This window comes from Pteropus medius, unplaced genomic scaffold (genome assembly GCF_902729225.1).
Source record: "Pteropus medius unplaced genomic scaffold, Ma_sr-lr_union100, whole genome shotgun sequence".
NCBI lineage: Eukaryota > Metazoa > Chordata > Mammalia > Chiroptera > Pteropodidae > Pteropus > Pteropus medius.
Window position 1 is genome coordinate 9,537,143 of NW_024352786.1, and position 20,976 is coordinate 9,558,118.

A 20,976-nucleotide genomic window follows, 5' to 3' on the forward strand; every position below is an offset into this window, starting at 1 on the left:
ACGATTAGAATTCCTTTTTATTTTCTAAATGTGAAAAATTATAAGTTCTGAAATTCCTGCTGCTTAGGAAGGGCGGATGTGGTCTTCAGCCTCGCCCGAATCTTGGTGAGAATGCTGGTTTGTTTGTTCTTGAAACTGTCTCTCCATAAAAGGTGAAGGTGGCTAAGGGATTTAAGACCAGCATCTCAGTGAGGTTCCTGAAGCAATGGCTTAGGCTCCTTGCTATGAGAAGGCATAGTGTGGGAATCAGACATCAACACCCCCTGCTTTCCTCCCTTCCATTACCACTACCTCCCCAATTCTCACAGCAGTTCTCACCCCAGTTCTCATAGCAATGAGGAAACTCCCATACCAGGTCCGACTGACAGCTCTGATTGGTTATTCCCTGGGGACACCTGCCAGTTGCTGCAAATAAAATGTTTACTGGTTGACACAGGGTCTTAAAAATGACACTCTAACTCTAAGTAGATGGAGATAATTTTATCTTGAGAATTCATTTTTTAACAAATAAATCATAATAATGGCCCTCATTTTTGAGCATTTATTCTGTGCCAAGTATTTAATGCCTTCTACTCTTTATGGAGCATATATGTCAAGCACATTAAATGTATTACTACATTTAAGCCTTGCAAAACCTAAGACAGGTACTGTTATTATCTTCACATTATAGCTAAAACTGAGCTTGGATAAGTTGAGTCTTTTGCCCAAGGTCACAGAAGTAATATATGGTCAAATGGGATTACCTCTCTCTGTCTGACCCTAAATCCATGATCCATTCCCTGCTCTCCACTCTCACATCTGCTCTGAGGAGAAAAAAGGGGTCCACTTATTCCCAGATGGAAATGACCAGCAGAAGAGGTGAGGAAGGGACAGAATAAAGAAATAAATACAGAGTAGGTCCCTACTTTGTGTCAGGTACATGTGACCCTCATGGACAAGAAGTATAATCTCCCTTTATAAGAGAGGAGAGAAAGTCTTGGATAGGTTAAGTGACTTAACTCATTGGTCCAGGGAGGTAGGAAGGATTCAAAGGGGGCAGATCCAGGCGTTCCTAGGCTCTGCTTTCATGTTCAAGTATACCCAAATGTGAATCCCTCTCTCTTATTCAGGTCCCAGACACTTTAGGGACCATGGGTCTAAATCTCTTTATCCCTTGCATCCTTCCCTCGACAAAAGTATCCTGCAATAGTGTGGCTGGGTAATTAACTCTGCTTTACGAAGTGACCAAAAAATATTAATATTATAATTCTGACTCTTCATTCCAGAGTAAATTCTTTGTTGTGTCTCAAAGAAAATTGCTGTTACCCAAACATGTACCAGAATATACAACCTCCATAATGCTTTTGTTTATCAGAAACCATGGAGGTGAGAGATCTGCTTTTAATTACAGGAATAAATGATGGTTGCTTTGTAGCAACACTTTAAGCATTAAAGTATGGGAATTTTACATATCTCTTCTCCCTCCTTTCCTTACCCTTTCTCCTTCCTTCCCTCTGTCCCATTCTCACTCCTATTCTTTCTTTCTTTCCTTTTTTTTTTTAAATAAAGATAGCATTAAAAGTTAGATGCAGCTTACAGAATATTTTAACTTTGAAATGTCTCAATCTATTGAAAATACTCATTATGAAATGATTGATTCAACCATATGTTAATAGAACTTTTGACAAGAGCTTTTATTGAACATAATCCTAGATTTTTTTTTTTTTTTTTTAACCAGGTGATTTGGCCTAGTGTCTTAGGTCGAGTTCTGAAGTCAGTTGGGCTGCTAGAAGGAAATACCACAGACCAGGTGGCTTATAAACAACAAACATTTATTTCTCACAATTCTGGAGACTAGGAAGTCCAAGCGCAAAGACCTGGCCATTCAAGGTCTGGTAGGATCCACGTCCTGGTTCATAGACAGCCGTCTTTTTGCTGTGTCCTCACATGGCAAAAGGGGAAAGGGGCCCTCTGGGAACTCTTTTATATGGGCACTAATCCTGCTCACGGGAGCTCTGCTCTTATGACCTAGTCACCTCCCAAAGGTCTCACCTCCAAATACCATCACACTGGGGATTAGGTTTAAACATTTGAATTCTGAGGGGCTGAGAGTAGGGGAGGAATACATTTTTAGTCTATAAAAACTTCATTCTCAATAATTTCACTTTTCAATATTTGTTCAGTAAGTCCAGTTTTTAGGTTGGGCATCTCATCCTTCTGCTCAAATATTTCTCTGAATGCAGAGGGCACTCAAACTAAGCAAAAGAAGCATCAGGAAAATCAGACCTCCCAGATCTGCTCATCTCAAGCTATTTCATCCCCAGCCCTGTCCCCAAAGCCCAGCGTCTTCACTGTTGCTTCACCTCAGGGACAAGTAATCAGTCAGTGAGATTTCTGTCCTGTGGGCTAAATCTGGGGGAAAGGGACCACTTGACCTTTAATTAGAAGCTAGAAAGGGAGATAAAAAAGGAAATAAATATTAATAATGTCTATTTTACAAAACATTCACACCTGGTTTACATGAATACTAATCAAAGCACATGCAAAATCATAGCACCTTGTGTTTGAAGAAAAAGTGTAAGTTATAATAGATTCTATTTCCATAATGCTAACATGCTGTAATTTCCATCTGATGAAATGCAGCTAGGAAATTCAAAGTGCCATTTTATGTGCGAAAGTTCTAAACCTGGACTCAAAGTGGAGGAAGATATTTTTTGGAGATTTTAAAGGAGGATAAAAATATGGTAGAATAGGAAACATTCTCTTGAAATTTATTAACGATTTAAGAAATATAGTAAGAAAGCATCCAAAACTTTGCATGATCTCTAAGAGAAGGAAAAGTGTTAGAGATGTTACCATATCTCCAGCCCCTAGAACAGTGCCTGTCACATAGTAGGGGCTCAGTACATATGTACAGTATCGAATAATTTGGGGGGGCTGCGCACAAGTTGAGAGAGAAGTTAGGAGGGAAAGAGCAAGCAATCTAACAACCAGATTTCATGAGAACCAAAAAAGAGGGTCCTTTGGGGAGCTGAAGGTGATATGATGGTTGGACCTCAGAGGTAAGGTAGCTGTATTGTTACCTAGAGCTGTCCTCACAAAGTACCGCAAACTAAGTGACTTTAAAAAAAAAGAAAAGAAAAGAAATTTATAGCCTCATAGTTGTAGAGGTTAGAAGCCTAAAACTGAGATGTCAGCAGGGCTGGGCTCCCTTAGAAATCTTTAGGGGTATCATTCCTTGCCTCTCTCTGGCTTCTGGTGTTCTGCTGACAATTTTAGTGTTTCTAGGTTTGCAGCTGCATCACTCCAATATCTGCCTTTGTCATCACATGTCATTCCCCCTGGGTGTCTTTGTGTCTTCACACAGCCATCTTCTTATGAGGGCCCCAGTCATATTGGGTAGGTGTCCCCCAGTGATCTCCACTTCCTGCATTAGTTCCTTGTGTAGTCCATTCCCACATGGTATCAGAGTTGGTTGGTGTGGTCAATAGAATATGGCAGAAGTGGTGACAAGCTGCTTTGTAGATTAAGTTGTAAAAGACATTGGTGACTCTCTCTCTCTCTCTCTCTCCCCCCCTCTGTTTTCTCACTTGCTCTGAGGAAAGCCAGTCACTTTGTTATGAACAGTTTTATGAAGAGGACTACATGGTGAAGAACTAAAGCCTATGGCCAACGGTCAGCAAAAAAGTGAAGTCTCTGTCAACAGCTCCCTTAGTGACCTTGGGGGTAGGCTCTCCAGCCCCAGTCAAGCCTTCAGATGACCACAACCCTGACCCATAGCTTGACTGCAACCTCATGAGAGACCTTGAGGCAAAACCACCCAGCTTAGTTTCTCTCCGAGTCCTGACTCTCAGAAACGGTGTGAAAATAATGTGTTTGTTGTTTTATATTACTACATTCGGGGGTAATTTGATATGCAGAATAGATAATGAATATAAAGACTTACTTTTAACTTATAGTAATCAAGATAGTGTGGTATTGATGTAAGAATTGATAAATAGATCAATGGAACACAACAGAATCCAGAAATAGATCTACACATACATATATATAGTCAATTGACTTTTGACAAGGCACAGTGTAATTCGAAGATGAGATAGTCTTTCCAAAAAATGGTGCTAGAAGAGCCTTTGTCATACCAACCACCAAAAGTATTTCAAGGCAGAACATAGAGAACATTGTGGGATAGGCAAAGATTTCTTAAATACAATGATGGATGAATGGATAAAGAAGATGTAATATATATATATACACACACACACACACACACACACACAAATACCATAGTATATTAGTATATTATTTGGCCATGAGAAAGAAGGAAATACTGTTATTTGTGACAACATGAATGAATGAGGGCACTATGTTAAGTGAAATAAGTCAGAGAAAAACAAACAGTGTATGATATTACTTATATAAAAGATTTTTAAAAGTTGAATTTATAGGAACAGAGAGTAGAATAATGGTTACCAGAGACTGGGAAATGGGGAGATGTTGCTCAAAAGGTACAAGCTTTCAGCTATAAGATGAATAAGTTCTGGGTTTATAATGCACAGCATGGTGACTATAGTTAACAATGCTGTCTTCTATACTTGAAAGTTGTTAAGAGAGTAGATTTTAAATGTTCTCACCACAAAAAAGAAATGGTAATTATGTAAGGTGATGAAGGTGCTAGCCAACCTTACTGTGGTAATCATTTCGAAATATATAAGCATATCAAATAATCATGTTGTACATAATATTAAACTTACATAATATTATGTCAATTATATCTCAAAAAAGCCACGAAAAAACACATATGTCCACAAAAAGACTTGTTCAAGAGTGTTTATAACAACTGTATCATAATGGCAAAAACCTGGTAATAAACCAAATGTTTCTCAACAATTGAATGGATAAACAAATTACGATGTATTCATGCAAAAGAACTACTCAGAAGTAAAAAGAACACACTACTGATATATACAACAACATGGATGAATCTCGAAAACATTATTTTGCATCAAAGGAGCTAAACACAAAAGTGTACATACAGTCTACAGCCATGCCACCCTGAACAAGCCCGATCCTATCTGATCTCGAAAGCTAAGCAGGGTCAGGCCTGGTTAGTACTTGGATGGGAGACCACCTAGGAAGACCAGGTGATGTAGGCATAAAAAAATAAAAAATAAGAGATTGTAAGCTGACAAAGTCCTTGCAATCTGTGAGGTCAACCAAGGGTCACCTTGTTTAAAATAAACAAACAAACAAATAAATAAATAAATAATAAAAATTGAATAATTTTTTTAAAAAAGCGTACATACAGTATAATTCCATTTATATGAAAATCTACAGGCAAAACTAAGCTATAGTGATAAAGTCAGAAGAGCAATTGCCTCTAAATGAGGGGTGATTGATGGAAGGGGACTGGAAAAAACATCCTGGAGGATAAAAAAGTTCTCTATATTAATAAGGGTGCATACATTTCTTCAAAAACTCATTCAATTGGACACTTAGAATCTGAGCATTTCATTGCACGTAAGTATCCATATAAAAATAATTTAAATGCTTTAGAAAGGGCATGCACTTTCTAGGTCCTGGCTATTTATAGTGTTGCAGATATGTTAGTTAATTTATACTGGTCCTGAAAGAGACCTAGAAATCAGGGAGAGGATTGTGAAAGAGATCCTTAGAGGAGAAGGAGAGAGTTGAGAAGGTAGCTCCTCAAATGGAAAAGAAACACAAATAAAAAAAGTTGAATATTCACTTGGCATTGGGTCTTATACTGCCTTGGACTCTTCCCCTTTCCATATGTTGTCTCTTTAAAATGAGAATTCAACTCTTCAAGGGTAGTGATGTGCCTTATAAGCGCTTGCATTTCACAAAGCTCCTAGCACGATCTTATATAGACAGAGTTTGGTAAATATCAAAGACAGAGAAAGAGAGAGAAAGAGGGTTGTGATTTAGAATATTTTCCAATGAGTTTTACCTGTCTTTCCTGGAATGGCTGAGTACAAAGTATCTGAGAACCAAAACGAGTCTATATTTCCCAGAGTCTAGCACAGTATCCAGCTTATAGAATAATAATAGATTTTTAATTGATTAACTATAGTGTACACTCCAGAGAAAAATAAAGGATTTCTTCTCAAAGCCCTATTGTCTCTCCTCCTCCACCACCCTCCCCCTCAACCTCCCAGCAATGGAAATCTTTAAATATGCTTTTTGTTGTTTTACAGCCGTTTGCATTTAAATTGGGCGTGTCACTATCACATTTTATTAGCTATTCCTCATACCAGCCCTGTGAGGTTAGCTGTTATCTGCATTTTACAGGCAAGGGCACTAAGAGGTGAAGCAACTTGCCCCGTTCGGGATCCCACAAGGAGCTGCTGGAAGAAGTGAGATTTAAGCGCACAGCTTCCATCTTTCCAGCTTTTCCGCTGGTCCACAGAGCTGTGTAACTTTGAACACGATGATGAAAAGTGAATTTTCTATACTCGACTCTGAAGATCATTTCAAAGGCATTAATTCCAGAAGAAAGAGTTTGAATCGTAGTTCTTTGGCCTGATTATTTTTCCTGAGGAGATTTTTCATATTTTTGACTGGGCTGCCTAGAGCCAAGATCTTTGAAATGACTCGCTCTGTCCAGAGATTGGGCATCATTATGTCCTGCTCAATAACCCACCTCTCAGAAGTCTCCTTTCAGCAGCCTCGCAGTAGAGCCCACCCATATACCATAACCTCTAAACATTCTTTTAATTGCAGCGAAATAATTTTACAAAGTTGGAAAAGTATTTAGGGCTTATCTAATTTAGAAAAATTTAATATGGTCCATGAACGTCCCTAAATGTAAAATGTATGCGAAATTGTGGGTACAATGTGTATATACAGCTTTGTATATTTTTTTTCCTGAGAAAGTCAAGCTTTCAGACAGTTCTCCTTAAAAAGCGGATTGGGAAATTGAAGCTCAGACAGTTTAAGGAACTTGCCTTCAGCCTCACACAGCCAGGCAACAACTATACTAGACCCAGAATCTCAGTTCTGCATTAAGACAGCAGGACTGACTGTAATCTTGGGTCCAGAACACACATTTAGTTTGAAGAATTATGCCCACAGGCTCTTTAACTCATAGACTTCTTTCTAAAGAATTAGTTTCCCTAAAATGGTATTCTTCCTCAAGATAAAACCACTAGCCTGGCCTGGCCTTTACTTCATCTACATAAATCGGCTCCCTTGGAGGACACTTGGCTGAGGAAACTCAGCTTTCTGTGCCCTTCCCTTATTGGCAGACAGGAACCTCAGCAGTTCCCAGGATTCCCAGTTCTGATAACTCAGCCCACTGTGATTTGCAATACTATTATTGCATCACCCATTAACTCCCGAGGTGATTCTGGCTGATTCAATTAAAACAAGTGGCTTTCAACCTTGGCTCTACTTTAGATTTACCCCGGGGAGCTTTTAAAAATCCCCATGCCCGTGGCCAGGCCTCGCCCTGGACCAATTAACTCCAAATCTCTGGAGGAAGAGCTCAGTCAAGAGTATTTTTTGAAGCTCCTCAAATGATTGTAATATGCAGCCAAAGTTGAAAACCACTAATAGAAGCAAGAGAAAAAAATTCATATTGATTAGATACCTATTATATATGGGTGTTTTACATCTGCTAGCCCATTTACTCCTCCCTGACTTAGAGGAGCTGTATAACTTCTCTAAACATCACACAGCTGGAAAGTGGCAGAGTCCAGCTTTAAATCCAGGTCATTAGAATTCCTGAGGCATGCTTTCATCACAGGAACAGATGGTTTCTTGAAAGCTATCTGTAAAATATAGATTAAGTGATGATTAAATGAGGTGACATCCATTAAGCACCTTGCACACAGTAGGTGGGCCTGAATAATCTCTATGTCTCCATTTCTCAGCCTATTCTTTTATCTAGAATGCTCCTTCTGGCCCATGCTATGACATGACACCAAGACTTTAGGGAACTTTGTGTTAACCCCAGCAGCTATGCAGTTATAATAATACTTTCTTTACATGCTAACCATGTTACATTATAATATTATATGGGGATGTTAGGTTTTAGGGAACTTAAATTGATGGAATATATAACTGAAAATACATCCTATCTATATAACATGTATTTTATAGATACTTATAGTTTTATATATTTTAATGTTCTGTAGCCATTACTTTTCTCTTGTCATTATTGGATGGGGTGATTCTCCATTTAACTGATAGGAAAGTTGCCATTGGTGACATTGACCTGCCATGCAGTTGAAACTCAATATAACCAGATCATCCATCCATCCATCACTGTCTTTACAGGACTACATCTGGAGGCTGTGCCGTAGTAATTCCGAAAACTTTTCCTTTCTTCTAATCTATTTGCAAGGCTTATGAATCACTCAGAGAATTTTTTCTGAATTGGTGGCATGTAGTCAAATATGGCGTGGATCAAGGCAGGGGTTTTAAGACAAGGTGCTTCCTCAGGGTGGGACCAGTGTTGGCATCTGCCAAGGAGGAGAGGCAATGATCTTGTCCAGAAGGCCTCCATGTGCTGACAATCACTGAAGGGTTTGACCAAAGCAACAACAGTAATAATAGCTAATGTATATAGCAGCCACTTACGCCAGACACTGTCCTAGGTGCTTTGCAGTAAGTAATAAAGCCAGGAGTCACACCCAGGCATTCTATATCCAGAGTCTGGTTTCTGACTCCAGTGCTATACTTTGAGAGCCACCAGCTGGGGGAACTTTCACTGAAGGAGTGAGGTTCTGCATCATTCTCAGAGGAGGGAATGAGACATGTGACTGGTCATGCCCATGCCCCTATTCTTCTTTTGTCCCCCTAATCCTCCAAATCACTTTCCACCAACTCCTTGTGAGAGAGAAGGAACTGCAGGAGTCAGAGATAATCCTTGCTGAAGGGAAGAGAGAGGAGGGACCGAACATCTGTCTCTTATTCTCTTACTCATCAAGCTTGCATTGAGTGTCACCTATGTGTCTTGGACGGGGTGGGAGCTCTGTTCAGATCCAGACTGACAGGGGCTCTGTCTTTCTCAAAACAGGGATTCTGAGGATATCCTGTTCATTGACACTGATCTGGTGAAAGAGGGAACGGCATGGAGGAATGCATGTGAGAGATTGTTATGGGTCAGGCCCGGAAGTTGTGTCATCACTTCTGCTCACATTCCATCAGCTAGAACTCCATCCTATGGCCATATCATAGAGCAAGGGGGTTTGCAAAATGTGTCCAGCTGTCCACTCAAGAAGAAGAAATAAATTTTTTCCTTCCCTTTTCTTTCTTTTGTTTGTTTGGTTTCTGTAGTTTGTTATTGTTTTATAGGCAGTGAGTTGAGGGCTGAGTTGCTGATGGAAAAAAGAATAAGATGAATCTTCCGGAGTGGTCCCTGTGCATTAATGGAATAATGGTTCTAAGTGTGAAAACAATAATAACTCATTTTTATTAATTACTTACTATGTACCAAACTGTACTAAGCCTTCTCCTGACCTGGTTGCATTTAATCCTATAGCAGCCTTGCACAAGGGTTGTAAAGTTAGTTGCAGGATGATACAGTTCTGCTCTTCTAAAGGTAATAAAGAGCAAATGTGCTCACATAGGTCCAATATCCACCCTTCGTTCTCTTGCTGTGTCCCTGAGGTTGACTTTCCTTGAATGATTCATCCAGGTTTTCTTGTCCTCTGGCTTCTGGTTGGATTTGGCCAATGGAAGTCATCATCAGGAGATGAAAATTAGGTGTATTATTGTGTCCTGGCTGCTCTGCATTTTGGCAGTGGCCGTGCACCCCTATCAATGGCCAGAGCCCCTGTCAGAAACCCAGTCTCATGGCTACAGACATTGGGTCCCTCTTTCTGCCCCTTCAGATCTGGGATAACCATGGCATCCTGCTCTCAACTAGTCCCTTGGTGCTTCCCCAGCCTTGAATGGTCCCTTAACGCTCCCCACACCCTGTAAACAGTTCTTTCCACAAACTCTCTTCAGTTATCCCATGGAGAATGCCATCTCTTTCCTATTGGATCCCGTCGGACTTGAGAACTTACACAGTACTCCACCTCTCTCTCTTTTTTTTGAAGCTTTATTTATTATAATGTCTGCTTTGGAGTCAAGAAGACCTAGTTATGAAGCCCAGTTTGATCACTTACTAGTTGTGTTATCTTGAGTAGGTTACTTAACCTCTCTGAGCTGTAGTTTACTTATCCATGAAAAAAATAATGGATTTGTGAAGATTAAAAGAAGTAACATATGCAAACTACCTACCACAATGTTTGGCACATAATAGATGACTAATAGAATTAGAAATGGTAAATGATATCATGGAAATATGTCAAACTCAATAATTAAATTATTAAATTAATCTCTATTTTACCTAGTAAGTTGACAGGTGTTTTTAAAAAGGTGAATTCCCAGTGTTAACAATAATGTGAGGAAGAAGCACACACTGCAAGGAAAAGTGTAAAATTTGGTAATATCCTTCTCAAAGGCATTTTATCTGTAGGTATATAAAGCCTAAAAGATGTACATTTCCTTTGATCCAGAAGTTCATGTCAATTTTAGGACTTTACCCTCAGAAATAATTCTAAAGAAATAATCATGCAAAGATGCATCTACAAACATGTTCCCACTATCATTGTTTGCAACAGCTAAAAATGGGAAGTAACAAATTTCCAACAAGAGGGAATTGGTGAAACAAACTTTGAAACATCCAAACAGTGATAGATGAATAGGATTGATATTGAAAGATGGTCATAGCACATTGGTGAGTAAAAGAATCAGTTTCAAAAGAGTGCTTATAGGGTATTATTTTATATTTTGAACAACTTTAAAGAGGAAAACTTGAAGAGCTGTATATTGAAATATGAATTTTGGTTATTTCTAGGTTGTAAAATTACAAGTGAAACTTTTTCTCTCTTTTTTATCCCTGTATTTTTCTAACTTTTCTACATGAACATTGTATATGGAACATTGCACAGAAAAGATTGTCTCTGGCTGCAGGTTAGCAGTTTACAGGGCCAGAATCAATGTCTGAAATGTGCATGGCTTTTTCTTCACCTCCCGACTGTGGCCACTGCACCTCCAAGCATTACATACACATTCAGAGAAGAAAGGGAGTCAGAAAGGCCCAGTGCCTATCTCAGGAAAACAAGTACGCTCCCAGGAGCTGCATGACAGACTTAGGCCTAATTGGCCAGATTTGTGTCACTTGACCATCCCCAGCTGGAAAGTGGAAAGGAGGAGGGTGTCAGGATATGGGATTGAGTCAACCCCTTTTACACTGTTTGCTACAAACACATATTACTTTTGTAATGAAAAATAATAATAATAAAATTTATTGAATTAAAGTAATCAAGGAAAAAGAAACAAGTTATTTCTTTTATTCTTGATTTCTTTAATGCTTTCCTCCCTCTGCCACCCTCCCACCTATGATTCAGGCCGCAGCAGCCAGCAAATTCATGGTCGCTGAGCAAGGGTGTGAGGAAGAATGAAGAAACCTGAGAGGAGGCTGCACCCTCCTAGGTGGTGGGAGTAGAGAGATGGGCAGAGTGCCAAAGGCCTGGGGAATCGGCCTGTTGCTTGTTCAGCCAACCTCGTCTAGGCCCCTCTGGTCTGAGGTTGTGGCTACGCAAAGCTTATCAACAGAGACTTTTGAAATTTCAATACTTCTTGCCCTGCTGTTATTTTACAGCGTGTACAGGACTGGCACTGGTATTTCATCCAGTTTGCTTTGTTCTCATCGGGGCTGCCCAAATAAAGAACATGCCCACGATACATATGAGGGAATGGACTAGGAGGCCTAGGTTCAAATCCTGGCTGTGCCGTTTACCTCTTATGTGACCTTGGACCAGGTACTGAAGCACTCTGTGTTTCTGCCTCCTCAACTGTAAAACGGGAATAATAATAGCATATACTTCGTAGTGTTGTTATAAAAGATTAGATGAGTCAGTATTTGTCAAGTGCTTAGAATATGCCTGTCACATGGTAAGTGCTATGTAAGTATTGTTTAAAAAATAAATAAGTATAAGAAAGGCAGAAACAGTCATAGGTGTCTGGGCTCTATTTATTTAGGTCACATTTTACTTGACATAAACCTGAGAAATCTAAGCTATAAAGAAGGGCCGAATTTTCTTTTGTTCCCTGCCAGCTGCCCCACGCAGTCTCAGTGGTGAAAAGGAAGGAGAACCCACAGGAAGTAAAAGCCACGAAACACTTCCTGGGTGGCAGAGACTCCCCAAGAGCTTTATGTGTAGCAAGCAGCTCATTTAAACCTTATGACGTAGGTCCTATCACTGCCCTCATTTTACAGATGGGGAAACTGAGGACCAGAGGGGTGAAGTAAACTTGACCGCCGTCCCACTCCTATGAATGGTGGAGCTGGGATCTGACTCAAGGATATGTGACTCCCAAGCCTGCATATTCCACATTGAGAATGATGGTTACACAAGGGACCTTCCCTGTACGCGATCCTTAAATGTTAACATGTACATCAGTCCCTAGCTTAAAGATACTTAAGGAGTTCTTATTTAAAAGGTCTTATAACAAATCCTTCTATAAAATGCTTTATTTCTCTATATTTAATTTGGCAAGTTTGAGTTTTCACATAGTGTGTTTTCTTACAATATGGTACATCTGTTCAGCTCAAAAAATAAATTTCAGGCCTGAAACTTAACTAAATTTTGGGGGAGAGGTTGTTTTTTTTTTCCTTTTTTCTTCTTTTATTGGAGTATGAAATACAGGATCTCTCTGTGTGTCCTAAAATAGCCAAAGCTCAGTAAGTCCTTCCTAGCAATAAATGATTGTTTTGTTGCCAATTTTGGATATATTGTCTTGTAGCTCAGAACCTGACTTAGGCCAGCTGAAATGATCAATTATTAACATTATGACTATCTCACGGATCCAAATTCCTCCATGAGTAGCAGCAGAATTCCTTTCTGCTCTCTGCCTTGTCCATGCCACCTTTGCAAATGCCGATTCCAAAGACATACAACCAGACATTGCTCAGCGGTTTTATTTGTGACTAGGATCAAGTTCAAGCAAAGTGTCAATGTTCCAGGAGACTTCCCTGTTCTTTCCCTTTAAGAAAAAAAAAGTCACTCAGCCCCACCCAACCCCACCCTGAGCTTCTAAAGTTCTGGAGTCAGTGGTGCAAGAGATAGAGCCAAGATAAAAAGAAATGAAAACAAAATGGGCTCTTTTTTTTCTTTTTTTCTTTTGGAAACTTGTGTTCCCAGCTTTTATACCTTCCCACCCTTAGTTTCAGGGTCCCAGGATCTGACCTAGTGCCACCACCAGCCCCAGTGGGTACCTCTCCCTGGGCCTGGGCTGGTCCTAAGCAGGCTGAGGGCTATTCCAGGTCAGCCCCCATCCCCCACCAAAGGAAAATTAACCCTTTTAGAAAAAGATAAGTGCAAGCCTCCAACAGCCCCCGGTGCTAATCTTTCACCTTTTATACTTTTGAATTCATAATAGTTCTCAATCTGCCAGGGGGTTAGAGGTTGCAAATAGCCAAAAGCAGCTGCAAGGAAGCTCTGAAGTGCCTATCGCGTGGGTAGGGCCAGGCGGTAGGCAGGAGGGACCCAGAGAGATTAGGTGAAACATTAGCCATGGCCTCTTGGATTCAGTCCAGTGTCTTTCAATTATTTCTTTATGTGCTTTTGGTCCTGGGCTTACTTGGCATGGGACAGGCATCCATTAGAAGATTTCACAATGATTTGCCATGTTACAGTTCTAAACAGATGTGAACTCGTCACCAAAGGAAATTTATGTTTTACCATCTTTTCTTCTACCTCTCCCTGGGGAGCTGCAGGGAAAAGCACTCCAAGTGAATTAATCAAAATGACTAGGTAATGCTCTAAAAATAATAAACGTTGTTATAAGTCTGGATCTCTTTCAAGTTTGAGCTCATTTTGTGAGCTTGAAGATCTATACGTCAAAAAGCATGTATATATTTTTTATTAGAGTGGACTATTGCATAGGAACAGATAAGTTATGAAGACACATAGTCCAATTACTTTCGTAACACTAGACTGCATTTTAACTAAGTTAACTAAGTAACTTGGCCAAGGAGAGAGCAAAGGGTAGGTGCCTTAATGATTCCTTAACTGGCCTTCATAAGCCAGCTATGCAAATTAGGACAGGCTACAAGTTTTGGGCTCTGACATTAAAGCTGGACAGAAACTGAGGTGCAAAGTCAGAATTATAAGAAAAAGAGGAAGTGTACATTGTATGTCCTTACCTACTAACAAAAGATGTGCTAATGCTAGACAAAGATAGAGGAAATAGAATATTTTGAAAAATTATTCAAAAAAGTTAGTGGATAATAAAAAAAATAAAAAACAAGCAAGATGGCAACCATTATTATCATATTTTCAAAATACCTTCCCAGAGATTGGTTCCGAAAGAACATTTTTACATGAAAAGAAACTTATAAATGAGTTCTGGGTTCTCAAGGCCTTCTTCCACCCTTGGAATGAGATTGGATAAACCGCAGGGTGAAGTTGAGAAGGGAAATCGGTATTAGAGAAAAGGAAAGCTCTGATGATCAGGGTAGATTCTTTTCTTATTTAAACTGATCTAGTGCTTTGATTTTCCGTTGGCCTCTTTCTCTAGTATATGTGCCAAATACCCAAGAGCAAGGTGTTTTCTACAGATCTGGATCCAAACCATCCACAGCCCTCGATGACAATTTATCCAGGTCAGACAGGGCGGCCAGGCCAGCGGGACTGTGAGAAACACAGAAGCCATGACTGCCTGACTTCATCGTGCATGCCCTTTGTCTCCAAATCTGAGTCCTGCTGTTATTAGGCTAAATCACTAGGATATTTTCAATCCAAGAAATCTCATCTGGCCTCTGGGTGTTTCTTAGATAATTCCCACGTCTTCATTCTCCAAAAATGGCTGATTTCAGTGTTACTAATCCCAACCTCCTTTAGCCAACCTCCATTAATCATGGCTGGCAGGAAAGACTAGAGGGTCATGGGTAATTGAATTCCAGCCAACCTTCAAGCCTAATTTAAGTCAACCCTTTGACCTCTTTCCTGACCAAATCTGCTACCAGAGCGAGTAAATAAATATTGTTTTTAAATTAAAAGAAACCTTTTTTGAATGCCTACTATGTGTTAGCTTTGTAAGAGATGCATCCATTATCTCACTTCATTCATTCATTTATTCATTCATTCTGTCAACTCTTCCATCAGACACAAGGATTAAGAGAGAGTGGAGATGAGTGTAAAGGTCATCTCGGGGTCAGTCCAGTGGGAGAAATGTGTGCTCTGAAGACACTCTGACTTCCTATCTTTGAAAGAAGATACATCTGTAGCACTGACCGAAAGCTTGAGGCCCCTGGCATACAGGAAAATGGAATGAGAAATACTTCCCTTCTCTCCAAGAAAAACCATGTAGGATCTTTGGAGGTCAAAGACTTCCACTGAAGTCCTCCCTCCACCATATTTGACTTGCAGAGTCGGGTGCCCTATTTAATCTCTCTGGGCCTCAGTCCTCATCTGTGATAAGGAACAGAGTATGTACTTGGGACAGTAACAACGCCGACCTGGCAAAGCTATTGTTAGGATTTGGGGATTAAGAGGTAACATGGAAGGAAGTGCTTGGTAAACTGTAGGCTTCTCACACGTTGGAGAGTATTGCTAATTACTTTCACACACTCTCTGTTAAAACTGCCAACCAGCCACAAAACCAGTAAAAGACAGAGCTTCAGATCAAAGGCCTAGAAGAGCCTTTGATTAATTTTAAATAATGGAAATTTAGGTGGAATTTCTTGTGAAATGTGCTTCTTCTATTTCTTTTGGTAATCTCTCTCTGGGTCACCATCATGTCTGCTGTGTGTATATATGATCTGGGTTTTGTTGCCAGAACGCTCTTCTGGCATTTTCAAAGTCTCCAGAGGCCACCCCATATTCCTCTTCCTATTTCTCATCCTCAAACAGTTAGAAACCAGCTCAGCAGTGACTAGTGATATTCAGTTATCATCAACCCTCAAATCCATAATAAAGCTAGCACTGAATTGCTACAGATAACATTCTTGGCAGCAATACACTTTTAGGAAAGATGAGTCAAAGATGTGCTGAGGTTTGTTCAGGAAAAAAAAAAAAATAATGTGCTTGAATAATTTACTTTCTCTTTTTAATTCCAAAATGATATGAGGTCCCTAAGATTACATAAGCAGCTAGGGGACCCCAAGCAGCCCAGTGAGGCTGGGTTTAAGTGGTGATGTTAATGGAATTATCTGTTGGTGCTGGATAACTGTCTGCTGTGGAGAGATAATTACCCAGGCAAAGATGAGGTATCATTGAAGATAAACACTGAAGCAGAGACCTCAATGTTTATTTTTCATGCAACAGCGTAATCTTTTCCACTGTTCAACATCATCAGCATCATTGCTAACCCCAGGTCATACAATTTTACTTAAAAAAAAAAAAAAGAAAGAAAGAAAAATTAAATAACCTGAACATACGTGCAATTATAAACAAAGTTGCAGGAGAAGTGGGTCGGATGTTTTTGCTGCTGCTCCAAACAAGTTCCTCTTTACCGCATCTTTCTCCCTTGTATGACAAAAATGAGAGCAACATTCATTGGATGTTTGCTGTGGGTCATGCCCTATGTTAAGCATTTTGTATACATTGGTCTAGTTTATCTTCTTAGACAACAATTCCATGAGTTAAGTACTAGTAGAGGAAACAAGGTGTCAGAGAAGTTTAATAACTATCCCAAGGTCACATGACTGGTGAACAGTGGAGTGAGGGTTTCGACCCTAGCAGACCAGCTCCAGCTGCTTGCAGAAAATCACCAGAACATGCACGTTCCTCCATCTCGAGTCTGGTCTTCTTGACTTTGCAGATGAGTTCAGGCAGTTTTACTATGTCTTCAGCTGCCCTGCCTGCTATCCTGGAAAAGCTGCCAAATCTTCCATCCGGTCCTCGGTCCAGGTCTGTATTTCTGTTTTATTGAGAAAGTATTTGCACTCAACCCATGTGGTCAGGCCCGAGCTTTGTAACCCACCCCTGAAGGCCTTCGCATTGGCCAAGTTCCCTGCCTTCTTCAGCCAATCTGTAAGCAATCACTGCCTCCTCTCTCTAGGTTTTTTCCTGCAAAACTTATTATAAAATAGGATACAGAAAACCTGAAAAAATAGGATACAGAAAACCTGAAAAAATATTACAGCACACATCTGTCTAGCCTCCACCAAATTCAATAATTGTTGACATTTTGCCATATTTGATTTACTAATCTGTCAATCTTTCTATCAATTTTTCTTTCTGAACCATGGGAAAGTTAGTTTTAGAAATCATGACACTTCAGCCCTAAATTCTTCATTCAACATGCATCTCCTAAAAATATGGAGGACTTCTTATGTGACCACATTACCATGATCAGATCTGAGAAAATTAACTCTAATTCCTTAATACCATCTATTATCTAGTCAAATAGTAAATTTCTTAACCACCCTCAAATATCTTTTATAGCTGTTTTTTTTTTTCTCTAAAATCAAACTTCATGCACTGTGTTGGTAGTTATGTCTCTTTAGTCACTCATAATCTAGAGCAGCTCTCCTCCCCGTCCTATTTTTCTCCACATTTCGGTTTTAAAGCATCTCTCTAGTTTTTGGATAGTCGAATTGCTTCCTATTCCTAAGGGGTTCCACTGGTTTCTACCTTCGGTTCTCAGCCAGCTGTTAGTAAAATGGCAGAAATTCTAGAATTTCTGTAAGGGAGGGGCTCGAGAGGGGGTGCAATCTGGTTATAAGGAGTTAGGGGGGTGGGTTGAGAGGACTTTTGCATAACAAAAACACTTTAAAAACAATTTAAATTGTTAATTTACTTGACATGGCTACCGCCCTTACATAGAGGTCATCTGTACTATTGGAGAGGTGATAAATTCTAATGGTGAATGATACAAACTGAGCAAACTGCCTAGATTCAAACCTCAGCTTTGCTACTCATACACTGTGTGACCTTGAACAAGTTACTTAACCTCTCTTTTTCCCAGTTGTATCATTTGTAAAATGGTGGTGATAATAATAATAGAACTGAATTCATAGAGTTGTGCTGAAATGAATTAATAAGCGCAAACAGTGAGAATCCTGCCTGGAACAGCATATTATCCATAAATGGTAGCCATTGTCATTGCCATTATCAATCTTCTTCTCTCACCTCCTATCAATTTCCTTCTCTAGTCATTTCCTGGAACTGGAGCATCCAGTATTCCTGGCTGCCTGATAGTTTTGTCCACTGCCTTTTACTTTATGTTCAATTTATTCTGGTTGACCTGGGGAACATCTAGTTTCCCCTCGATCTCATCCTCTTTCCTCTCTAATCCCTTATTGTTGTTGTTTTCCCAATCAAATTCTATTAAAAATATCTACTTAGGTCTCCTTCCTTCTATTATCTTGTATGTCTGGAATAAATTCCTCCCTTTTTGCACTGAGGCATATCATCTTTTGATTTAAGATGCAATTACATCTGTTGTTTCTAGTTCAGGAACATTTTCTTACTTAAGTGAATATTGAAGCTTCTTGGTTCCCATTCATTCCATCTGTCAGTTAGCCAGTCATTCAATGCATGTTTGGACCCAATGAGAAACTGGGCACTGGCTAGACAGTGAGATACAGCAGTGAACTAAATGTGGTGCTGGCTATAGACAGATAACCAGCCAGTTACTAAGAGTAAATCTGAATTACAGTTAGAGGTGGATTGAACCAGGTAGTTTTGAGACCTCCCTGTACCCTGACATATGAGATTCTAGGAGAGTGATTAAAAGAATGTTAATGAATTCCTTTCTCCAAGGTGGATTCTCCAATGTCCTGAAATTCCTACCGTGAGAGTAGCTAGAATTGTTGCCCCTTTTCCTACAAGTCCCTCAGACATTTCTAGAATCATTGGAAGCTTTAGCTGTTATTCCGCTTTCCATAAAAGTACATGCATTTTATTAGAGTAACTGTAATGTCACAACTTCCTCATCCAAAGAACAAGAATAACAATAGTACCTACGTTACAGGGTCGTTACAAACCTTAAGTGAGTTAACAGTAAAATGCTTAGAATGTAGCATAGATTTACATGTTGGATAAACAAGTAAAAATAAAGTTAGTCGAAAGATCATGATAGAGTCAGAAAAGAATATGATGCAAAGCAGGTGAGCTTTCGGGGAGGTTAAGGAGGCAACGGTGAGAAGCATGAGGCCTGCTTCAAGTAGCAGATGAAGCCAGAAGCACTTGAAGAAATTATGAAGAGGTGAGAGAAAAATTCAAAGATGAACTGACGGCTTTATAATTTTTTTGAAAAATGTGACCTCATGTACTTCCTTTATTTTGAGTTCTGGATCCTGATCAACAGTTTTTAAACTCTTAAAGAGAGAAACCCAGTACGAGAATACTTGATCGGAAAAATAAGTTATCAAAGGTAAATGTACTCATTTGTATTGCTGTATAACAAAGTGCCACATACTTAGTGATTTGAAACAACACATATTTGCAACCTCACAGACTATGTAGGTCAGGAGTCTGGGCACACCTTCGCTGGGTCTACCGAAAGGTTGCAATCAAGTTGCGGGCCAGGGCTGGGTTCTCATCGGGAGGCTCAAATGGGAAAAGGCCTGCTTCCAAGTTCATCCCACTCATTGGCATTATTCACTATTTTGCAGCTACAGGACTGACAGAAACTTGATTCTTTAAAACTAGCGAAGAGAGTCAGGCTCCAGAGCACATTTGCTAGCAAGATAGAGTCATATTTGATGTAATGTGATTGTGGGAGTTATATCCCATCAACTTTGCCGTGTATCATAATTGTGAAAGTGGTATCCCATCACTTTTGCTATATTGTATTGGTCAGAGGCAAGTCACAGGTCCAAACTGTACTCAAGGACATATATTTACTTAAGGGTCTGAAAACTAAGAGCAAGGGGTCATGGGAACCACCTTAGAGTCTGTTTATTATAGTGAACAGCTCTGAACTGTCTCTCCTTAAAGTACTTTCCACATGAGTAATCGAGGAAGCTGAAGACTTGGGAAGATATAAAATATGAAACTCATTGACCTAAAAATATTCATTCTATGTCTCTTGTTTCAACTGGAGATGGGTAACATAGCATTCTATAAATAATCCTTGGCCCAAGATAAATGTGGCATCTTCAGAGGTGTACCCTGGAGCATGTGTGTTATGTTTTCCTGGAAATTCAGTTCTGTGTTCCTGTGACTAAATTATTTTCTCCAGATTCTGTCTTTAGGAGCGAGGTGGCATATTCCCAAACCCATGTCATGATGGCCACAGTGGGGACATTTTCCATGTGAACTTGTACTAGCTCTTCTTATGTCTCTAATTACTATGTCTCCCCCAAGACCTAGCCAAGAGTCTCCACAGCTCTATAAAAATTTTAAGAAAATGCAAAGGGAAGCGAGCAGTTAAAAACTATTCTTTAAAAAAGTAATATTCATGTTATTAAAAACGAACATTGAAAGAGTTCCCTGTTGATGTTTGCATTTTTATCTTTTTGAACCTCTAAGGAGAAGTTCTATATTCTATATTTCCTACATTCTCTTTATTCCAATTAATTATTATCTTAATTGTAAAGCAGCTGTAATATAACATTTTCTTAGGAAAATGTTGTGCATTTAATGCATCTTCTTATCACTGCTCACAATGAACCTCATTTGAGATCACATCGAAACCTTGGAGAGGAAGGAAGGGAAGCAAAAGGAAGGGAAGAGAAGGGAAGAAGATTCTTTTTAGAGCACTTAATCCTTGGTCTCTTTCTCTTCCTCCGACTGGTTCCCTTCTCAGACTGACATTTAGAAACAAACAAACCATGATGGTCCACGGGAGAGTATAATAAGTGACTGGTAAGGAGTATGAGCTTCAATCACTCAAGGAACACTGCAGAAATTTCCATAAGGCTTGATTTTTAACGTAACTGCTTCATTAATCCAAGTATTCTTTCAAAGGGAGCAAATGTTAAATTTTGTGTATGCGGTGAAGGTGGTGGTGGGGGAGAACACTGTT

The 20,976-nt window shown here is 39.6% G+C and overlaps 1 long non-coding RNA gene and 1 pseudogene across 1 annotated transcript in view; both read left to right on the forward strand.

Moving 5' to 3' along the window:
- LOC120591128 (uncharacterized) overlaps positions 1–20,976 on the forward strand; it is a 67,918-nt gene that overhangs the window by 11,337 nt on the left and 35,605 nt on the right. The window lies entirely within an intron of this gene.
- LOC120591389 (uncharacterized) lies at positions 5,014–5,132 on the forward strand (annotated as a pseudogene).